The sequence below is a fragment of the Apteryx rowi genome, unplaced genomic scaffold, assembly GCF_003343035.1.
Source record: "Apteryx rowi isolate R43461 unplaced genomic scaffold, aptRow1 scaffold_32, whole genome shotgun sequence".
In the NCBI taxonomy this organism is placed as follows: Eukaryota; Metazoa; Chordata; class Aves; order Apterygiformes; family Apterygidae; genus Apteryx; species Apteryx rowi.
Window position 1 is genome coordinate 4,307,218 of NW_020449641.1, and position 16,980 is coordinate 4,324,197.

Sequence of the window (16,980 nt, forward strand, 5' to 3'; positions counted from 1 at the left end):
CACTGACTACCAAGCCAGGGCATTCCAGAGCATTACCTCTCATTTCTACCACTTAAAGGATTCAACTATCCAGAAGAGTTCGTGCAAAGGAAGGCTAGTAAAGGCTAGGGAAAGGCTTTGGGAAAGTATTCCCAAATTCAGTCAAATGCAATAGTTTGGGTTTTAATGAAAACTGCCATGGTTCTGAAAGAGGCCACAGTGCTCACAGATGCATCACAATCAGGATTTCAGAGCATCRGTCACTTGTCTGGGCATCTCACTATGCACTTAGAAGCTGCAGAACTCCCACCTTTCTGTATTAAAAAGCCTCCAGAACTCAACACACCTGCCAGGAGCAGGTAGGGACCACTGAATCTGTCCCAGAGCAATGGAATGGTCAAGATAGCTCTTTCTGGTCTGAATCCCTCCCTTGGTCCTCCTCTAAGCTTTCCATTTCCCTCGCCTTAGCCTTGCCATTTGTGCTTGCAGAAGGCCATAAAGTCTCCTGAGGGAGGGATCCCAAAGAGACCCTGGATATGGACAATATCTGAAAGTCAGGACTAGCTTGCACTTTGTGGACTAGTATCTGGACAAAGGCAAGAGTCTGACAATGCTCGTTATCTGAAATGGCATCAGTGGGTGTGAATGTTCCACTTCCGCTTCCCCTCAGTTGAGAGATCTTCCTTCCCACTATTTCTCCAAGTTTGCCATTCTGGAAGGAAGGCTAAGAGCAAAACTGCTCCGTGATGCTCTGAAAAGGAGATGTAGCTCTGGGCATCTGAAACTTGGCTAGCTGCTGCACCACACACAGCAGAAGTTGAAGCCCGGGTGGGGTTTTGCTCAGCAACAAACTGGCCTGGATAGGGCACAAAGGCAGAAAATGCACCTGATCTTTCACCAAGTCCTGCTTTGTTCCCAGACAGCATGAGAGGGTATTTTAAAGTCTCTTATGGAGATCTGCACAGCCTGAAAGCTTGTTCAGCTTGAAAAGTGAATCACTTAGATGCTTTCATCACCTTATCAAAGGCCCTAGCAGCCCTTACTTGCCCTCCCATGAAGGGTTTGATATCCTTTCAGGAAAAGGATAAAGTTGTTCTTGAGCAAAGCTGCTTTTCAGTGAGGTATTATGGTGCCTTTGTGAGAACATCAGACACCTCCAGGTGCCCCTCTAACATGTATCTATCAATAGTTGCAGCTCAAATTTTACCAAGCAGCTCACAGAAAAGTCTGTAGGCATATGATTTCTGTGAATCACATTTCTAATATGCCCTTGTCACAGACAAAACAGTCTTGACTCAGGGAATGTGACTTAATTTATTGTCAATTAACATTAACCTTTAATTATTGAATCAGATATTGATAAACAAAGACTACAAACAATTAAAGGCTTAGGGAAACACCTCCCCTCCTGCTTCCCCAGGCTCAGCTTCATTCCAAAACCTCTCCTCCCATGTCCCTCATTTTCTCTGCACATTACACTCAAGCCCTCCCAATCCCTTTGGTGAGGCCATGGGCAGCCCAGGAGGCTGGGGTCAGTGCACAGGGCTTGCTTTCCGCAGCTCCTTGCCTCTTACTCATTTCCTCTGCTTTGATGGGGTCCCCCCCMATGGCCACAGTCCTCTCAGGGGTGTTCTTGTCCCAGCACGGGTCCCTCACAACCAGTTTGGGGGCATCTCTGCTCCAGTCCCCCTCTGCGCATCCCAGCAGGGAGCACCTCCTCCCAGAAAGACCCCCCCAGCTGTGCCCCAGCAACATCCCCTTCTCCTTGCTTCCTCCATTTCGTTTCTCCAAACGCATCCCCTCACGTTTCTCCTCACACGTCCCCTTGTGCAACCCCTCCTTTGTCTCCTGCCCCCCTTTCTTTGGCATCCCCACGACCCCTGCCGCCACACACCCCAGCGCCAGGGTGCTCCCATCCGTTTGAGCCGGCCGGGGGTGGTCCCTGGCTGCCTCCACACAGGGCACCTCAAGCCAAGCCACCAGCGCCCAGGCGCTCGCGCCCCATACAGCCCCCCAGGCAGGAGAGATGCCTAGATTACGTTTTTGATGCTGCATAGTGATGCATGTCCAGCTTATCTCCAATTACAAGGGCAAGCAGGGAGAAGAGGCCTGGGGTGGAAGATGTTGGGCTGAGAACACATGAAAATATGTTGCCAGCTGTCATCAGTTCACATTCATCACCAATAGCAAGGTCATGCATATTATCTGTGTGTTAAGATCTCAGAAGTGAACGAGCACTATCATTTCAAAAATATGGATGGCTCCATGGAACAATCTTATCTCCCACCAGTGACCACGGCTAGGCATCTTAACCAAATCTTTCTGCAATAAGGATGAAAACCTGCAAGACCTAGAGCATTGCTGCTGATGGTTTTAGCCTGTCTCCACATGGAAATCAGCAGCCCCCTTCACAAGGCATCAGTGGTAAGAGCCAGGAACAGCCCTAGAGCAGCTGGCCCAAGTCGGGCTCTGAGAAGTGAGCCATTCACAAGCTTTGCCAGCACTTATAGTCAAACTGCTTGTCACACACTTACACAYGATAAGTAGAATAAGAGCAGTTCAAAAAACCCCTTGCCATCAGATCTTCCAAGTCATCCAGAGGCTGGACTCCAGCAAAGAGGAGCTCCCACTCTCCCACCTAGTAATAGAAACCAGCAGGTAAGAGAAAACCCATAAGGAGGGGTGAATTTTCACCCCAAAATGTGTAGAGAAGGCTGCAAGAGCCTGAAAGGAGAAGGGGACAGGAGAGAGAAGGTGGTGGCTTTTCTTTTCATACTCTATCATGAAAACTTTGAAGCTGAGAGCTCTGATTTCTGCCCACTGGTCTCTGCCCACGTCCATTGATGTGTTAATCAGGTTGCACAGAGAGCAATGAAAAATGCATATCCCACCTGTGGCTTAGAGACCTGCTTGAAATTCTTATTTCAAGAATAACAGGACCAGCCTCCCTTGCAGTCAGTGAATTTACTTCTCTAGATTTTTGTTTTCATTTCTAAGGACTCACATACCCATAGGGAAGCTCTCCCTTGGGTCCACACCCTCAAAGCAGCTTGCATGAAGGCTCCACTGTAAGACATCAGACGAGCAGCTGCTCCTCTCATCCACATCTGGGGAAGAGCATCAAAAGATAGATGGTATAATCGTACCATATAGGTTATGCACACAGCTGCGTAGAGCTGGAAAAACACAGCGGTGGGGTGGAGTTTGCGATCTAAACAATACTTCAAGAGCTGGACATTGGCTTAAAATCAATGATATGAGCTGGAAAAACAATTTTTTCCGAAACATTTTTATTTCTTTAGACAAGCAGGGGAATGGAGCATAAGGAAGAATGAAAGCCTTTAAAATACAATAAGCCAGAACTGGGCTGCACTGGGTAAGCACTCACTGATGCTGATACCCTGGAGAGCGTTTTGTTGCATGGCTTGCACTTCTAAAAAGCTGGAGACTGTCGAGGCAACAAAGACTTTGAGAACAGAGACTAGGACACTGAGGTGTTAGAATTAACAAAAAGCACACCTGTGCTTTGCTGATGCCTCATACACTGTTTAGGTCAGTGAAGTAATTACTGCAGACATTTTAGGCAGGGATAATCCAGGAGGATGAGTTCAGCGCTCAGCGCATCAGGAGTCAGGAAACAGGAGATGATGCTTTACACAACACAAGGTACTCCATCTCCCTTTGCCCTCCCACCATGGACAAATACAAAAGAGAGCGCAACACAGACATGTTATTTCCAGCTTGCACCACTTTTGTAAGAGCTCATGAGAGAAGGTGAGAAGAGTCTGTCTGTGACAGCTTCTAGGGCAGCTGTTTTTGAATTTCAAACAACACTTTAAAGAGAAGGGCCATATTTTCAGGCTCTCACATCTGAACTCTGCTACCTCCTGAGATCCATGGGAAGGAGTTTTCTTCATTCAGACCCAGCTCCACACCATGCCACAGACTAGACTCCACTCTTTTTAGAAAATTAGAGGCAGAGACATCTTCCTTCCCTGCTGGCTGTGCTCAGCCAGGACAGCATTGCAGGCACCACAGCCCTCCCTGCGAGGGGTCAGATGCACAGTAATGAGATCATCAGACAACACACACAGGCAGCCTGAGATGTGAACTGGTAGAGAGCAGAACCTGGGGCGATGTCATGAAGTGCACAAGCTGAACCAACACCTCTGTCCTGCACCACAGACAGCTTGTATCACACTATTGCCCCACCACACCACAAATATGCCTGCAGCATAGACCTGGTAGTGCTAGAAAGCATTAGACCCTGTTACAAGTAATCAGCTTAAAGGTCCTGGACTGAAAAGAGCTATTTCTCCCTAGAGAGGAGTGGTCTTCTGCTCATCAGCTTAATCAAACTGTGCTTGGCTGTTCTTTGAGATTCAGGGGAAAGACCTTTTGCAGCATAACAAGAGGAATCCTGACATTATTCACAGGGCTACTTTTTTGCCATTTTCTACAGGATTTTTTTTCCTGCTCACAATTTTATTTGCAAGTCTGCAGATATCTCCAAGATCATGCATAAGGAGTCTGACTCAAATCCACCCATACGTCCTTTCCTGGACACATAGGCACTGCTCAGCATGGCTCCCACTCACAAGTACAGACTCTCCTACCATCACCAGTCAACACACAGACTACACACTCAAGTAAGGATCTAACCTGAGCTGTTGAACTGGCTTGATCAAGAGATAGTCACCCTGGTTGGGGTGACCTCCTGGCCTTACAGCATGCACCTCAACAAGGCTAAGTGCTACAGAGCAGAGTGCTATAGCCCAGCACATCCAGCAATAGCCAGAGTAGGGCTCTTTAACATACTCTGCACCCAAGCTGTGCCCAGGTGAGCACCCAGTAGGACAGATAGGAAGCATATAAGGCTCAGCAAATTTAGCATCCATCAACTCACAGTGTAAATGTACCCTTAACACATAAGGTAAGGAATCACTTCTCCTTCCCTGCAAGACATCTCACAAAGCGTTATGACAACTGCTGGTGTCCCATTTACTATTGGGAGTATTGAACATAAAGGTTCCCATTTGACTGTACTCCAGGATAGATATCTATGTCCTTTCCTTACTGTCTGACCACATAGTTCCTCCTTAATGAGGATGTGCTGTTGTTGCTGGCTGAGACAGCATTATCACACAAGGAATCAACAGCTTCAGACAAGTTGAGCCCAGAAGCATTTCCAAGGTTGTTTGCCTTCAAGATCAGCCAGATCTCTCTTGCTGCTGCTCAACTCTTCCAGAGCCAAACTCCTTCTAGGCTGTCAGGCAGCAGCACTAACAAGCTCTCCTTCTTACATTAAGTTGATTCCTTAACAGAGAAAGAGCAAGCAGCAGGACACTTGATATTCCAAATGCCCATAATATTGCCTCTGGCTTTCCAGGTACCCCAACCCCTGGCATATGCAAGTCAACCTTCACCTTTCATCTTATTCATTTTACAAGTTTGCTTGCAGCTTTGCTGTTATCTCCAGAAGAAAAGAAGGCTGAATGGAAAGAGGAGAAAGAGTGCACATGCACATATATATGCACACAAGCACCCTTTCCATGTTCTCCAACATGGAAATTACCATAGTCCTCATTCACAATGCAGGGTTTAAGCCATGTCTGGACCACAGAGCCTGCTGAAGGCTTCTCAGGAAGACAGGCCCAGGGTACAGTGCTGCTCCCCCCTTATTCACAGATTCATACTGTTCTTTATAAAGGCTCACTTATGTTGCTTCTCAGTTTGTCACTGACTATCCTCTGCCTCCAAATCATGCACTTCCTCCACCTGAAAAGTTAATTGCATCCCTTGTAGGTCACCCCAGCTTCCCTCAGAGCACAGAGACAGGCCAACATAACCACCCACAACCCTCCTGTAGGGCCCCTTTCCTCCTTTATAACCTTGCTTTACCAGTTGGCTGATAAGGCAGATTCACCTCACCTGGTTTGCTGCTGTACTCAGGTGTTGCTGAGCAGTCAATTAGCTGTGTTGGAGGCTGCAGTGACCCTGACTCATAAGTATAAACCTTCTTGGACTGTGAAGCTGTCAGCTGTGTAAAGAAGGTCAGGGTTCCTGTGAAGAAAACACTAAAGATATTTTTCTTCTCTTATTTCACTTTGCTGTGTACTACAGGTGGGGGGAAGGAGGACAGTACTGCTATAAAGCTCTCTCCTGTTTTCAGTTGTCACTGCAAATAGTCCAGTTTGCAGACAGAGCAAGAAAGTGAGAGCTTGTGTCTGTCACAAGACTAGTCTTCCTCCATGCATCACCTGCGTGTTCAGGGCAATGAATTGGCTTTCAGCCATAAGCGAATTCCACATCTGGCCACTGGCAAGCCTGAGAACTTGTGACTCCTGCTGATTTTGGTGTGAGCAGCAGGTGCTCAGCTCCCTGGTAAATCAGGTTCCAGCTTCAGGTTGAGCAGCAGCTTAGTGAATAATGAGCTTTGACAGGGCATGGGAGTGTCCAGGAATTGGCTCTGCAGTAGAACCCATGCACTAGTTCTGGCTCTGAGCTGAGTCAGGGAAGTGTGAGCCTGTGTTGGTCTGTGTCAGGACTAAGCACACAAGGGTGGCAGAACCTGTCTAGCTGTGTCCTAATATGCTCAGAGATAGCCTGACACTGCCTGGACTTGAGTGTGTGGACAACCCATACCGGCCTCAAAAAGAGAGATGCTCTTTGGTTAATTCTGGCTGTGCTTACCCTCTCCAGTTTCTGCAGCTCTCTTTCTCTTAAGATATGCAAACCACAAAAAAACAACAGGAAATATGGGGAATCATTTAGCAAATAGAACAGTCAATCTTATTTCTTTGTTCATTTTAGCAGGTGTGCTCTCTGGTGAGTATTAACGTTTGCATAAGGAACATTAGAGCTGCACTTAGCAGCAGTTTCAGCGGCAGCATTTCCCACTATTGATTACTACCGTTCAAACTCAGCTCTAATGCATGTCAGCAGACATAAGCTAGGAGGTAGCTATATACCCCTGCGAACAATAACTTATTATCACTCTCTTCAGATGAACCTAGAGGAAATACTATATATATTTAACAGAAATTCCTGGCTCTAACTGACTGCAAAGGAATTTCACTGGTTGCAGAAGTACAAATCAACAATATCTCTCTCTAACTAGAATGAAGATCAGATGCTAGAAACGATTTATGTGTACAAGAGATTATTTCATAAACACATTCATGAACTTATATTGTTATTCTATTCCCTGCCTCCTCCCCTCCCTACCCCACCACTTAAACTCAGGCTGGTAAACATGGACATTTGTATAAAATAGAGAAGAGCAGATATTTTCCCCATAGTTACCCCAGCTCTCAGAAGAATGCCAGATGCATGAAAGGACAGTGCCACAGGCATACAATGCCAGAAGGATATTCCCAAGGAGAACTGGAAGACTGAAATACTGCTATGAGATATTACTCTTATTTAGATTTCTAAGCATAGTGGATGCTTCCAACCTGGGGAATGTTGTGCAATTGAGAGATACCTGAGCTGGCTCTAAATGAGTTCTTCCCCAAAACAGAAGCTGCATGTGGTCTAATTAGTCCTGCTGAAAAAAAGAGAAAATCAGCTTGTGTGGAGTGCTGCACCAACAGAGCTGCCTTGTCTGCAAATGCTGAGCTAGTCCTGTGTGGAGCTGAGCTGTGCTGTGCTGTGCTGTGCTGTGCTGTGCAGACACATCAGCTCTCTCTTTACCAAGACACTGTGTTTCTTGGGGAGGATACACTCTGTGCTACACAGGAGGCAGCTCTCCTTGCTGGATGTGCTTGATAGAAGAGCTGGGTTCTATTTCCAAGTCAAGCAGAGACAGTTAGGTATTTGAGGCAAGATGCACCCTGTCTCCTCACTAGCTGGAGATGGGCCCTTCGCTGTGTTACAGCAGGTCAGAGCTCTTTATGTTTGCAGAGTGCCTTGCTGAAGCACTTATTGAGGAGAGTGCTCAGTAAGAGAGCAGTAACTATTGAAATAGAAATGGCATTTGGATCGGAAGGACCTGTCTGCAGTCAGGTCACAGGAGTACATGCGGTTAAACATGGGCCCAGTCAATCAGCGGGTGAGTTATTATACGACAACAGCATCACAGGACTTAACAAGTGTACTGGGGGACCAGGTCTATGTCAGGAAGCACTAACAATGCCTGAGGGGCACAAATGAGATGTCTAAATATGTTGCAAGTCCCTTAAACCTCAGATCTGGCTGCACAAATAGTCAGGGTAACTCAGTTCTTTGTGATAAATGAAGTCCCACTCCCAGTGATAAACAAACCACAGCAATTCATAATGCCCCAGCCTTGTGCAAAGATCTTTTTAGTCCTTCAAGTCACATGCAGTGGTATAGTAGGAGTAATTCATGCCTGAAATAAAAGATGAATTGTTACTAGGATTTAACCAGTGAGACAGCCAGATTCCCAGAGGACAAGGTCACCTGGACTTACTCTCTGCTCTTCTGAGTTGAACTTAGAGCAGGTCAGTCAGGAAATGGGAATGGTAGCCATGTCTGACACCTCCAAACCACACCTGAGACCTCTCCTGTGTGTGCATGTGTGTGTGAAGGGACAGAGGGGCAGGAAAGGCAAACTAGATGGGACCCTGTTCTACAAACATAAAGATCCCCTGGCACATTTTATGGGAATTACCTAACATTCCTTGTCCTTGCACGGTTGCATTGTACTGTCTTCCTTGCACTTTTAGAGAGAAGTATCAAGGTGGGAAACATCTCCCGGAGATCTTGACTGTTCAGGAGAACTCCTAAAACACTGAAATAATAATGAACTGAAACACTAAGAGCTCAAATATTAAGGATACGCTGCCACACACAAACAACTGTTGTGCCTCATTCTCAATATTGAATTGGAATGGTGGGACACAGGTCTGCATTTTCCTCCAAAACTGCATCTTCCCAAAGGTATTTGAGCTGTATATCTAGAACATATCCATTTTCACCCAGAGGAAAATACAACAGAGTTCCTCATGAGTTGGCAGCTGGGCAGGAAATCTAAATCTATCACAAAAATAAAACTGATCGAATGAAGTTCATTTTCTCTCTCAACTCTGCTCAGTGGAAGTGCTGTACATGATGCACTGCTTTTTAGGTGGTTTGCATTTTTCTGGAAAAAAAGAGGGTTTTTTGACTCTATTTTTTAAACTTCCACAGTTGTGTGGACGTATATCAGAGAGGGCTGGTAGGAGAAGTGCACTTTGTCTTGAGAAGGGAAATGACAAGATTTGAGCTGACTATAAGCATTCAAAGCACAGCCTTTTTCCCAAGAAACCCAAATGCTCCCATTAGCACCATTCAGCTCTGAAGCTGATTGCAGGTTTTCATTACCCCGGTTTGCACACTTCCAGCATTGATCAGTTATTCACAAATCTTGGCTTCCTACAGCCTCTCTTGTCTCCTGCAGTAAGGTCCAAACTCACTCAGCTCTTCAAAAGGCAGGACCATGCTGCTCCTACCGCAGCAAGAAGTAGAAGAAAACTCCAGGAATGTATCAAGGACATAAAGGCTACAGCTAGGAGCCCTTGTCTGCTCTACAGAGCTCTGCTTGCTGTCTTCCCAGTACAGATTTCTTTTATTCATTAACAAATACACTTGTCTGGGCTAGGAAACAGGACATGTGATAGGCCATGTTCTCTGAGGGGAGCCCAGCCTGGAAGAACATCCATGTCTATTATGTTTCAGTATTTAGCATAATTTACTCATAAATCTGCAGCCTTTGTTAAAAACCAATCAGCTGGAGCATACATTAGTCTACTCCTGTTCCCAATGATATCAGGGTAAGATACAGATTTTTTTCAACCACAGAGCATGGTAAGCCATAAAGAGGAAAAGTAGGCTGTTGGCTTATTTTGATCACGTCTCTTCTCCAGAAAGCACCCTAAATATTCATTTTTGCGGCAATTTATTTCCTGAGCTGCTATTCAGAAATAGCTTTCAAACTCAAGCACTGACACATTAAATGAGTTCCACAGCTGTTTACAGTATTGCAGCGTCAGCTACCTGTGTGCACAGGTTCAAGCAGCACCAGATGAAGAGCCCTCCAGCCTGAAGAAGTACCCACTGTCCATGTACTTACACCGCACCCACAACTTGTGGCCTCACTCCTGGTCTTGACAGTCACACCGCTGAGTTTCAGCCTGCTAAATGTGCTGGAAAGTTAACAGACTGGAGGATTCACTCAGTTTTCTCTGTAGCTTACTTCTACTTGGGAGAGCATGATTTCTGTGCATGCCATGCCACTGCACCCTGGCAGCCCTGGGTAGCACCATGCATCAGAATGGCAAGACAGTTCCTCTGAATTATTTACTCCAAGTCACATGAACTTGCATTTCTCTTCCTTTTTTGCACAGTCACCATGATGCTTGCCTCTCTGAAAATAAACTGGAGAGACAGATGACACAGATGATGAGGTTGATCTAGGTGATTGTAACAAAATATGGCAAGGCATTTATCCAGCTCYTTTCAGCAGCATTTCATTTCTTACTAGTACATTACTATGTAGCAGAACACCTCTAGAGAGTTTATTTAAAGATCCTTTTGGTCCCTTCAGTGTTCCTGCATGGCGCAGACCTGGTCCAAAAGAGAAACAGACTGGAGGAACCAGTTCAGCAGCAGTTGCTCTTGGTTCCTCCTGCTGGGCTGGGCTGCACACTCAATAACTTCGGCACAGGTTTTAATGTGGAATAGAGCCATGCCTTGGAGAAAGAACAAGTAAGGAACTAACCTGATGACATATGCCACGACAAGCTTATCAGTCCTATAGTCAGAATGGACTGGAGGGATTCAGGACCATTGGGTTCAGCTTCTAGATTTTCCTTTAACTGATTGGCTCATGCTTCTTCTGCAGGCTTTCTCTAACGACTTCCACTGTTGCTCCCACCATTTGCATTAGCAGCAGAGATGATGGTAGTGCAGACAGTTCAGGTATTGAGCAATGTAACATTTAAATCTTCTAACAGCAGTCCTGAAAGACAGCACTCACCAATCCCAGTTTTGCCTCCAGTGGTCAACAAAGTAATGTAATCACTGTAGCACTGTGTACATCATCCAAGCCTAGTCATAACCACTGGCAAATAGAGAGGACCTTTGAGGGAAGCTAAATGGACGTTTCAGCTTTCATTTTTTTGTGCTAGATGCATTAAAAAGCAGGATGGGCGGCATAGACAGTCTCTGGATCCTAAATATCTAGCATAGGTGTCTGTAATTGTAGTGGTGGCTGAAGTCAATGATTGAAACGGCTCCTCTGAGCCCTGCATCGATAATTAACAGTTGAGGAAGATTTGGAGGATCCTCATAGGGCAATCACAGTTGAATGTGCATATACCAAACAGCAGGGGATTTAGAGCGGAAATATGCCTTCCCAGAGACAGTGTTTCTGGTCCTTGTTCCTCACTGCCCTGACTCTTCTGCGTTAGTTTACATGGAGGCAAAGTAGGTGTAAGGTACAATGAAGCGCCTCGCATGCCCTGACCACTTACATAAGTCCTGGTCTCCCTCCCATGTGGGTGCAGGAAGCAATGCAGCCTCAGCACTTTTTGGGGACACTGGCTGCTGCGTGACACTCATGAGCCTCTAGACACAAGGGTGCCCTTATGGTAGCACTAGCCATGGTGTCTTCTCCTGGTCACTACACAAGCCACACTGTTGGAGAGACAGGTTAGACTGCAGTGGGCTCCCTCAGGGCACTGTCTTTAGATAGGAATGGCCCTTGCCCTATAAAGGAGGCCCAAGGCCAGGAAGGGGAGCTGGCCGGTTTGCACAAAAGCACCTTGGCCCTTATTCACTAATCAACTGAAGCCATTAGAGGTGAGTGTCAGCACAGTGTGTGCATGAACCTCCGCACACAGGAGACCGGAGACGGATATAAGGTCATTAGTGCTTTGTGAGAAAAGCCCATTCTTTCCTGCTCACAGTACTGTTGTGAATTGGCTAAACAGATCATGAAATCCAGTCCCTGTCCTGCCAATGTCATGACAGGCTGTAGAGCAAGAAGCAGCCTTAGAGACAAACAGAGCCATTAAGAATTAAAGTATCTAACTCCTAAGTTAGAGCTGTGATTTGCACCTACTGATGCGGACAAAATCAGCTCACCTCTCTCCTCTCCACCTCCCCAAAAGAAAGCTAAAACAGAGGTGTTGGTAGGAATGAGAATCAGGCAGAAAAGTGGCTGTTTGGGCTGAACTTCCACCTTGCCCAAGAGCTTGCTTAAGACCTCAGAATCACATAGCATGTCTTCAAATGGCTTCTCTGTGCTTAGCAAGACCTCAGTGATGTCTTCCAGAAGCACATTCATTATTCTTCGAGCTCACAAAAACTGCAGGGGAGAGACAGGACTAAGTCAGTTTAAACAGAGCCTGATGCCCCCCGTATTCACTCACATCTTTCTGCTCAGCAAATCAGCTGTCTGGAGAGTGAATGAGASTGTGTTCCTCTACCACAGAAGGTCAGTAAGATAAAAACAACCCCCAAAAGCCTACATTCAGCTTTTCTCAGCCACAAGCATGGTGCTGAGCCAGAGACAATAATAATAGGAAAACACAATAGTTCCTCAGAACAGCCCTAAAATAATAGATTACAAATGGGGGGAGGGGTGGAGGAGAAGGGATGGAGGGCTATTTTATTGCTATTCTAAAAGCATTCAGAGGAAATAAATCGGTCTGCATTTGACAGACAGTTCTCAAAAGCCAAAGTGTGCTAAATATAAAGCTGAATTTCTCTAAACACAAAACATGTCAGCAAGAGGCCCTTGGCACAGCAACTTTTTAACATCTGCTTTTTTTGCCCCCCACCCCCCTTGTTTAGCCTTTGCCCCATCATGGTTATTTTCATTTCTGGAGAGCTCAAGCAGAAGCTATTAGAGGCAGTAACTTTATAAGTTGCATAATAATGTTAAGAGTCCATTAGCTCACCCCAAGCAAGGCTGGCAGGAGGGAGATGATGTACTTGCTGAAGTTAAAAGTAAGCTATTTGCATGCTGAATATTTTTAATCACTGAGCAATGCCAAGAGAATCTGAACATTATTGCGCTCAGTTGCCCAGTGACCTTTCAAACACACTTGCTTTAATACAACACAAAGCAGCAAAATGTTTCCAGTGCTGAACGTGTGAAAAGAGACATACAGTATTTTTTAAAATCAATTCTAGGTACCAACTATGCATGTTAAAAAAAAATCTTTTTGGAGAAATAATTATTAGCATATCTTCTCCATTCCCTCTGCCCCATTCACTGCTTGCATTGTACTGCTTGTGTTATGCATGGGTTAATTAAAATGTGACAAAAATCTGCTTACTTTTGTTCTGATCACAATCAACTTGATTCAGCAAAGCACAGTTTCAAGCACATTTTCAAGTCCCAATAGGATTTGACAGGACACTGTCCTGTGACTCTCCAGCCTCAACCATCAGCTCCTAGATGCTTTTGGTTTTATTATCCAGCTACCATCAGCATTCATCATTACACAGTATGCAGATTGGTGTGATATCTAAAAAAACCTTCTGTATAGAAATGTTTTTAGAGAACATGGCTGAGTGGAGGTGGGTTTAAGCACCGTTCATACCCTCCAGAGAGCAGAGCAATGCAACCTCAGGAATCTCTGGCATTCTAAGGCATTAGTAGTTGTTTTTACCTCTGTCCCCAAATCTGCCAGACAATTTAATCAATAGATTGCAGGCTGCTTGCTACTGGTGCATGTTTGGCAAATAGCATCAAGATGGCATCTTGAGTGAAACCAGGTCCTCTGTATTTGTTTCAGTGCCCACAGACTGGGACTTGTGGATTATTTCTTATGGCCCATTACCTTGGCCAACAAAAGCTGAAGGCACTTATGTCAGGAGTGACTGCTGTTTTTCAGTGCATTAGTCACTGATCTCTGCATATTTGTAGCAGACACAAACCTGTCTCAGAGTTAATATCATCCTCAATAAAGAGACCAAAGGGTGGAAGGGCACAGAGCTTGGATGTCCCAAGGAGTCCTGAACTGCCATAGCTCATATCAAGGTTGCTCTCCACTGGAACAAGGCAGTTGGCCAAAGCCCAAGAACTTAGATCAAAATTGAGAGCAATTTCTCACAGTGACAGAAGGACAGCAGAAAAGACAGATTTCTAAAGAACAGCTCTTCCAATGGCTTTTTGGGACCGGCTCTTGCATCAGGTATTGAACGGTTAAACTCCCTCCAATATTTTGTTCAGTCTCCTTCAATGAGCAACTCTTAATGCTCAGTTGTAGTTTTCTGGCTGCAGCACAGGCATTTCTCTATGCTGGAGTACTGGAAAAAGTGGAGAAACCTATTTATCACAGCCAGCCAGAAGTGACCAAGGCATCACATAATGTGCTTGAAGGAGCAGAAACTCTGCAGGCTTTCACAAAGCTCTAAAGCTATTTGTTGTCTGCTTCTCCTTCAACTACCAGAACATCCCCTCTCACCAGTGTAGCACAGAGGTAAGTACTGCCCCTCCCAGCTGGCATTTCCATCAGCTCTGCAGCAGCTCCCATGTTCCCCTAGGCAGGACTGGGTCTCCCAAAAGAAGCAACAAGGAACTGGTCAAAGCAGCTGCTCCTCTCATGTGCTATTGGCCAGAAGCCTTATGTAAAGAGCAAAGGTAAAAGCTTGTCCCAAGAGTATGACAAGAGCCAGAACACCCATGGAGGGGCACAGTGAGGAATGAAAGCTGAACCTCTAAAGAGCACTTCTTCATTTTTGATACTTCAAGGCAAGAGCTTCTTGGCTGGGACTCCCCTCCACTTCAGCAGTGTAGGAGGGCAGTATTATATACATGAGACCTCCTACATAGTTACACATGCAGCCAGTCTCCCACTAATTGTCCCCATCCTTTTTCAACATCACTGCCAAGAGACAGAAGCCAGCATGGAGGTAACTAATGGGCAAAAGCAAAAAACCTTTCTTCTTTCTTCACGTTATCCCCCATCTAGCAATGGGTGCAGAACAGAAGCCTTCATTGAGAGATGGGCTCACAGGACAGACCTGTCTCCTCTTGACATCAGTAGGGAAGGAGCCTGAAGGAAAGACAACTACATTGCTAGTTTAAAGCAAACCCCTCTGCCTTCAGTGTTTGTCAAATCAGCCAAATCTTCCCTTTTAACCCCAGTGGGTCTGGTACTCTAAAATACTTGTGTGAGGGATTTTTAAGAATTCCCCAATAGAAAAAGCACTACACTCCCCTTGAAACTTGCAGGGTGGAGTGAAAAATCAAAAGGTCTTTGGTACTGAAACTGTCAGTGCTTTGAAATCCCATTAGATACCTATGCAACTTGAAAGTCTGTCCCAGCACACACTGGAAGGCAAGAGGGGATGATAGGAGAGGGAGGAAATAAAGCCTTTGGTGTTCTCCAGTACACACAGCATACACCATCTCTCAGAGTTGGCAATTTACCTCTTTAAGTTGAACTATAAAGTGTGTGAACCAGCAAATGATAGACAGAGATTCAAAACCACCTGGAAATTAGGATTCTGCCTCCTTGGAAGACTGAGGATCCAGTCAAAGGTTATTACATGCTCTCAGAGCTAGCTGGGAAACTGCTTTCCAGTTCAGTAAAAAGCCAAACATCCTCTCCCCCCAAACACATGCACATTTTCCTTGTAATGCATTAAGAACAAGATAGATACTTTTCAAAACATTTTTTTAATTAAAACCAAAAAAAGGAGCACACACCAGAGCTTGACCTGACTAGCCAAGCTGCTGGTCATCAGGATGTCGAACTGGCATGAGGAAGGCCGAGAGCTGTGTTTCTGAGTAGGTCAGGAGCACCGGCACGGACGCTGGGACTCCCGGGAAAGTGCTCTGCCTGGCAGGCTACTGCTGCTTTGTGCTGAGCAGCTCTCCCTCATATGGTGAAGGGAAATTTCATACAGTAGCCCAAACTCTTTTCCCAACAGATGAATCACTAAGTCCCAGGGACTTGGGAAAAAAAAACATTTCAATGAATTGGCATTTTCCAGCCACTTGTGGAGAGGATTCCCAGTTGGCTCTCCTGCCTTCCCCGCAGCTTACACAGGTTTGAATAGAGACTCATCTTTCACAATAGCCACACTGTTAGGACCCAGTTCTGCTTCCACTGAAGTCAACACATGTCCTTCCCCAGACCACAGCCGCAGCTGTGCTGGGGCTTGTGATCACTAGCCAATTGTGCTTTGAAGTTAAATCCTCATTCACTTTATCTAGCCAGCAACTTCTCAGAGCTTCTTCAGGCTCATGTAAGAGAATACCTGTAAATTCATAATGCCTTGGTTGCAGCACTGGGGTAAAGTTTTCAAATAGGCCCAAGAGATGGAGAAGTCAAATTCTCATTTTAGGAAGTGACTTGGGCACTAAATCAGGTATTGAAACCTCCCTGCCATCTGATAAACTAATGTAGTCTCCAAAGCTCCTGTGTTGCTCCACCAGCCTGGTCTCTTTACAGAAAGGCTGGGCTAAAAAAGTGACACATTTTTCATACACAATTTTCCTCTGTTAGAATTTACCAGCTATATGCCTCATTTGTCTGTCAAATATTTAAAAAATATTTCAGCCTGCTCTAATAATCACATATTAAAACATGCATCAAGTTTGGATCAGAACAGCTTCTCTGGGATAATCAGTAAACCCAAATTGATCATTTAAGGCCTAAATATCAGTCACTGGCCAGCCAGCCAGCCACAAAAAGCCACTCCATCCTTGAACTCTTGGAATTATTTTTGGCTCAGACTAACCCTCGTTACCATACATGTTACCCTACACACAAAAGGAAAGCGAATGTGTTTTGCAGAGAACAAGGCTACTGTTGCACTACAAGTTTACATACAAACCCAACTTCTGCAAATATGAGACCTAAGTAASATCTCATATGTCCCAGGGTAAGTCAGAAAGTCCACAGGAGTCAAGGGAACGGTAACTGACATAAAGGAGTAGGCCTAATACATGCATTACAGAAGCAAGATAGCTCCTTTGCTCCAGGTCTGGCTGATTCACTTTGCACATACCTCTGCTTTAGTGTTACATCCTTA